Source organism: Corapipo altera, unplaced genomic scaffold (genome assembly GCF_003945725.1).
Source record: "Corapipo altera isolate COAL_440 unplaced genomic scaffold, ASM394572v1 268, whole genome shotgun sequence".
In the NCBI taxonomy this organism is placed as follows: domain Eukaryota; kingdom Metazoa; phylum Chordata; class Aves; order Passeriformes; family Pipridae; genus Corapipo; species Corapipo altera.
The window spans coordinates 2,299,783-2,306,191 of record NW_020884901.1 but is presented as its reverse complement, the minus strand read 5'-3'; the positions used below and the strand labels follow the sequence as shown (position 1 = coordinate 2,306,191).

Sequence of the window (6,409 nt, the reverse complement as noted above, 5' to 3'; positions counted from 1 at the left end):
GATCTCTCCAGCTCCCTCAGCCCCAGCAGGATGATGCCTGGGATCTCCCCAGCCCCAGCTCCCCAAGCCCCAATGAGTGGATGCCCGGGGTCTCACCACCTTCAGCTCCCCCAGCTCCTTGCACCCCACCTGGGGACACCACCGTGGTACCTTTGGGGTGATTTAGGGACAGATCCAACCCCAGGGTCACCCTCTCCTTGTCAGCATCAGATCAGCACCTTTCCCGTCACTGCAGCCGCTCTCCCTGTAGGATGTGGGCATCCCATTATTCAGCACAGAGGGATTTGGGGACCAGCCCCTCCTGGGAGGATGCCCAACACAATGGGGCTCCCCCAGAAGCTTTTTGAGCCCCTAAGATGTCTTTGGCCTCCTGCTGCCCCTCCACCCCCATCACCCCACATCCTCCCACCCCATGGAAAGCAGCACTTTGGGGCCAGCCCCTCATTTCTGGCCAAGCTGGCTCTGTGCCCCAGCAGCTCCCAGGCACCCCAGGGGATGCTGCCGGTGGGGAAGCAGTGCGGGGGCAGGTCGGAGGCAGCCGCGTTCAGCCTTCGACAGCTGACAAGTCATTTACTCATCGGGGGAAGCTGCGGAGAGGCACAAAGGAATTAAACCTATTTAAAACCCAGCCAGGTGTGCAAACAAGTTTATCCTCTTGTAACAGCTCGCGGTGAATCAGGAGGGCTCCATAAAGGTTACAGCAGCCATGTGGATATTTAGGGCTCCCCGGGAGAGGTGACATTTAGTACCCGGGTTTGCCGGGGCCGTGGGACTCGCCGGGACCCCCAGAGCCGCTACCTGAGCCCTGCTGAGCCCAGGGCTGCCATTCCCTGCCCCGCGCTGGGATCGGCCTCATCCTGCCCCTTCATCCCTTCTCGCTGCTGGCACCCCCGGGGGGGTTGGCTTTGATTCCAGGTTTTACTGCAGCAGCTGTGTAACATTTGTTTGCTGTTCGGCAGCAGGAATTACGGCGCTCGGAGAAAGGCAGGGACCCGCCGGAGCTGCTGCTGGCACAGCCCCAGCCTGGCACCATGGGGATCCAAAATGTTCCTCCTCCTCCAGGTCCTGTCTCCAGGAGGATTTAGCCATCCATCTGTCCAGGCTGCTGTTTGTTCCTGCCCTTGAGCATCCCTGCTCCCCCCAGGGCACCCTCACACCCTGCACCAGATGGGCGTCCAGCACCCAGGTGGGAACCCACCAGAATCACAGAAGGGTGTGGATGGGGCTTTCCCCCCTCCTTTCCCACTGGTCACGATGGAATAAGGTGAAGCTGGGGTTTGTCCCCACAGGGAACAGCACTGGGATGGCTGCTTTCATGGCTGGAGACAGTTCAGGGGCTGTTACCCCTCTCTGTGTGCACTGGGGTGTTTTCCTTGCTGGGAGCTGCTGTGGCTGCATGTAAATCCTCCCTCAGCCACAACTGTGCCACAGACGTCCCAGGACAGGAATTTTTTCTCCAGTTTTAGTGCTGGTATAAAGCTAAATTATGGGAGTTGTCAGCATTAGCAAAAAACCACCATCCCCATCCTACCTGCAAAAGCACAGCAGTGGGGCCTGGGGGCTGGAAGAGATGGAGGGGAGGTGGGTCAGCTCCTGCTTTCTGGGAATTATAGGAACCAGGCTATTGTGCTGTGGAGTTGGGCTGGTGCTGGTGGCAAAAGCCATGGCAGGGGGGCAGTGCAGGTGCCTCCATCCCTCTTCCTCCCTCTGCAGTCTCAGACCCTCCTTGGGGCCCACAGAGAGGAAGGTGGAAGATCTGTTTGAGCTCAATCCAACCCAAAAACTCATGGCACTGCCCAGGCTTGAGCACAGGCACCTCGGGAAGCACCAGAGGTTGGCACCTCCACCCCACAGCAGGTCACTGGGGATGTGGAGCACCAGCCCCTCACTTCCAGGACACACGGACACCGTTTCACTTCCAGGACGCACCGACACAACTCAGCACTGGCTCGGGAGCAGCGGAAGAGTTTCACACCTTGGCAAAACAATGTTCAAGGAGGAAATGAGCAGCCAGGAGCTGTAATTGAGATGGATGGAAGGGCAGCCGGCTTCCCCCAAAGCGTTCCAGGCAACAGACTGGAGAGGAATATGAAGTGCTTCTGCTCTCTAACGATCGCCACGCTGCGGCTAAATTATTAATGACGAGGAATGATTTCATATTTAATCTAAAGACTATTAATTACACTGCAGAACAGCAACACACACCATCCTGAGAGCCCCTCTCACCAAGTGAATAATTCAGGGATGCCCCATATTTTACCTCAATGTCAAGGAGGGCGGTGACACCCCCCCTGCCTGAGCAGCCCTGTGGTGTTTGGGGCACACACTGATGTCCCGAGGGGTTCCTGGTGCTGAGGAGCAACCCCGACCTCTGAGCCCACCAGAGAGATGAAGGGCACTGGGCAGAGGGGGGTTACTGGGGGCTCCCTTGGGGCTGGGGGCATGGCTGTCCCTGCTCACTCAGAGCCCAGTGGCAGCCCCAGCTCTGGGAACACTGAAGACAGATGTTTATTTGTCCAGGATTATTTGCTGATCACTGTTACAGTGATCCAAGATGATCATTAAAAAGTGAAATGGGCTGTTTAATAATGATGCTGAGAGCGCGCAGTGTGCCTCACATTACGAGGATGTTTAAGCATGAGCCCAATTAAGTCCCTCACATCCCTGCAGAATTACCCCAGTTGTGCAAACTATTAGGCAAACTCCAGGCTTCTTGTACTCACAGGCAATCCTGGAGCCTGGCACTCTGCTAGAGCCCCATTTCTGTCCTGAAGCTAAATTAAAATCCTATTGTGCCAGTGCCGCTAATATTTCCTGCTCTTGTTTCCAACAATTAAATTGTGACATTCTGCCAAAACATACGAGGAAATGAGAAAACGCTCTGGATCAGCTGGAAAAAAGAGAAGGCAAATCCTCCCAGCTGCCTCCTGCCACCCAGATGCCACAGTGAGAGTCTCAGGTTAAACGGCACCTGATGGATGGGGGGGGGATGTGGGGATTCATCATTCCTGTGTGGGAAGTGGGACTTCAAATACGAAGTTGAAGGGGTTTTCTTCTCAGTTTAGGAAAGAAATCTGGGAACTGGGTCATGCAATGCCAAAAGGGAAAGTGCTGATGTACTGATGGCAAGAGTTAGGGGGTGCGGGGCTGTAGGGGTGGTGGTACTGGAGCAGCTTTGGTGGCACTGCCCAGCTGGGTCACCCCATCACAGCTGAGGATGAGGGATGACTTCAGGGATGATTCCTGCCCCTGACACTCCCAGTGGTCTGATCCTGCTGCCCTTCTCTCACAGGGACTGCACATCCTTTTAAATATCCCCTGAATTCTAATTCTCTTTCCCTCCTTGATCTTCTCCCCTGGTCGATGCCCACCCAGCGCTCCTCAGGGAGGGCACGGCTGGTCCCCTGCCCCACACTGCCTTCAAACCCCCACAGTGACCACCCCAGTGCCCCCAGAGCAATGTCCCCCTGGTTGATGAGGGCTGTGGCTGCTCTTGGGCATCAAAGAGCTGGTGGGCACCCCGAGGGTGTTGGTGACCCTGCAGTGGCACAGGCAGGGACTGGCACCTGCAGAGCTGCGGGTCCTGCTGGGGAGAGCAAGTTAACTGGTGGAGGAGAAGGGGGGGGGGGAAGATTGTTTAAGAAAGAAATGACTATTTGGTCATGGCTTAGAAGTTGGTACTTAGAAATTCCATGAATTTTAAAATAAAGACATTGTGAGATTTGAACTTTCTTTTGAATACTCACAAACTGCAGCGCCTAATACCTTCCCTGGCCATTAAGGAGCTGTGCTGGGAAGCAGGGAGAGCTAAGTACTGCACTGATAGAGCAGTTAAACAGCGTAATGGAATTGTGTTTGGAGAGGCTGCAAAGCCAGGTATAGAGCCCATACATAAACAAGGCCATTACCAGCCCCGGTAAGCGGTGATAGAATTTCATGAATATCCCCACAAAAAGCTTTGTATATTTATAACAACCTGCAGAGTCGTTTGGAGCACAGTCGGGGGCCTTTCAGAGCGATTCTGGAGTTAAATTGTACAACAGATCTGCGTGTCCCTGCATTGGGATGTCAGCTGCAGGCAAAGCTGGATGGGACAGAGGGACTCTGAGATGCTGTGGGTCCTGAACCAGTGCTGGAAATGACATTCTGGTGGTTATTGCCCACCAAGTCTTCCAGTTTCCAACTTCAGACACTCCTTTCAGAAAGGTTTTTAAGATGCTCCTCTGTTTGCAGGGCAGGGAAAACAGAGGGGCACTGCTCCCCAGCTGGGGTGGAGAGGGGAGGAGCAGGAGTGGCTGCTCCTCTGCTGTCTGGCTGGGGAAGTTGCCAAGGGGCAGGAGACAGAAGTTTCCATGTCTCAAGAAAGGAGAAACAAACCTGGGAGCCATCAGCCTCAGACCATCAGGATGGGGCTCCCGTGGGGCTTCAGAGCCACACAGAGAGAGGGCTCAGAGGGTAGGTGAGGGCAGGGGCTCCTCTGTGGCACAGTGAGGCACCAGCTTGGGTGATGGGCACAGCTGAGATCCCAAACTGGGGCTGCTGGGCACAGACAGATCCTGGTGCTTCCCATGGCTGCTTTGCTGGTGATCCTGCAGCAATCCCACAGCGTTCCTGGGGCAGGCTGTCCAACACAAGCAGGACACGTGTCTGCTGTCAGAGCCGCTAAAAACCTCCGCGAGAAACCCACACTCTCAACCTCTGCAACTGGAAAACAGGAAAGCCACCTCTTGAGCATATTTATTGCTTTAATTTGAATAAACAGGTACTTTAAACTTACAAAAACTTTGCTGTGCAACTCTTGCAAAACCTGAATCCGAGTGATTGGTGCAGCTCAGGCACGAGCCGTAATAAAATGCTAATTGCAGTTCATAAATTACGTCGGAATGCCTGGGACTGCTGGAGCTCCTGGATGAAGTGTAGCATTCAATTTATCCTGTGCACGCTGCAGACAGTGCTGCCAGCCTCCCTCTTGTCCCCCTGTGTTGTTTTGTCATCTCTGGACTATCACCAATTCATCACAAAGGCAACTGAACTCGCTGGTGTCCACCCACCGGGTGACTTCGTCTTTGCTACTCTATGACTTCTAAATTAAATTGTCAAAACACATTACTGAGAGAAATATCGTGAAGGGGAAGTTCTTTACCCTTTTATCCCAGCTGAAGAGAGAATGGGTTTGATTTGGAGAAAACATGTCTGCTTCATTATCCCTCCCGTTCTCATATTTCTTCACTCGGCAGCAGCAGGAAAAGGGAGTTGATACACAAGTCGTGGATGACATGATGGAGCATCCCACAGGAGTTGTCCTGCTAAATTCTGTGATTGCCCAGGAAAAGCTGGGGGGGGAGAAGGGGGATTGTGTGTAATTTTCACTCTCTTTTCTTCCTCCCACTCACAGACAATTTAAAAGGTATTACGGGTTTGTTGGTGTGGACTTTCCTGAACTGGATGTTCCCGTTCTGCCAGCACTGGTTGGTCTGGAATAAGCTCCTTGGAGTCCTTGCAAGGGAAGAAATCAGCCCAGGAGAGGCACAGACTGCTGGCTGTGGAGGACACAGGTCCTGTTCCCACCCCTGCCCTCTTTGAATCCCAGTACCCCAGAATGGTTTGGGTTGGAAGGGACCTTAAAGCCCACCTCATCCCACCCCCTCTCATGGGCAGGGACACCTTCCACCAGACCAGGTTGTTCCAAGCCCCATCCAACCTGGCCTGGAACACTTCCAGGGGGTGCCAAGGTTGGATAATGGAGAAAGTTCGTGCTGCTGGAATCAGTCATGGAAAATAATTCACCTGGAGAAGTAAAACAAAAGGAGCCTTTCCTCAAAGGAAAGGAGCTGTTGATTCCCCCTTTTCTCATTCCCACAGTTGGTCTCTGGCCATAATGGATTGGCCATAAAAAGCAAGTAGCACATTGTGCACTCATTCTTTTGGCTTTGGAAAATATTAACATAATAGACACATATTGTTTATTTATTCTGCTGTAGAGCAAGGGAAGGAGGTAGTGCCACATGTTTAAATGGGATATTTTTAAATGCTCCCATTCCCGTGGCCGTTATGATGCATTAGCCATCAGTAGTCAAATTGCCTTGTATTTGCAATTTTATGGGTCCATTTTATCAAGCACACAGGAGCTGCATTCAAAGCATGAAAATAAAGTATTCCACTTGTGTTAGGCAAGCACTGTTTCAACTCAAGATAGAAATCTCCTTTTTTCTCTGCCTCAGCTCCAGATTCATCTCCAAATGTTGCTTGTCCTTGCAGCAGTGACTGCTGAGAGCTCCCTTATGGCTGTGGAACATCTTCCGCACACCAGGAGCTCACCACGGAATTCAACCTGCTGGGAAATCATCCCGTGTTCCTTGGCTGGTTTAAAATATCTCCCAGTAAAACCTTATCCTTGTTCTCCCCAACA

General features: G+C 52.8%; 1 long non-coding RNA gene across 1 annotated transcript in view; it reads left to right on the top strand.

The window, feature by feature from the left end:
- The window catches only part of LOC113950495, a 6,324-nt gene extending 2,749 nt beyond the window's left edge, over positions 1 to 3,575 (top strand). The window contains exons 3-4 of the long non-coding RNA XR_003528749.1: positions 1,063 to 1,186; positions 1,714 to 3,575. This is a non-coding gene — a long non-coding RNA (uncharacterized LOC113950495). The remainder of the gene's footprint in view (positions 1 to 1,062; positions 1,187 to 1,713) is intronic.
- Positions 3,576 to 6,409: the final 2,834 nt, after the last annotated feature.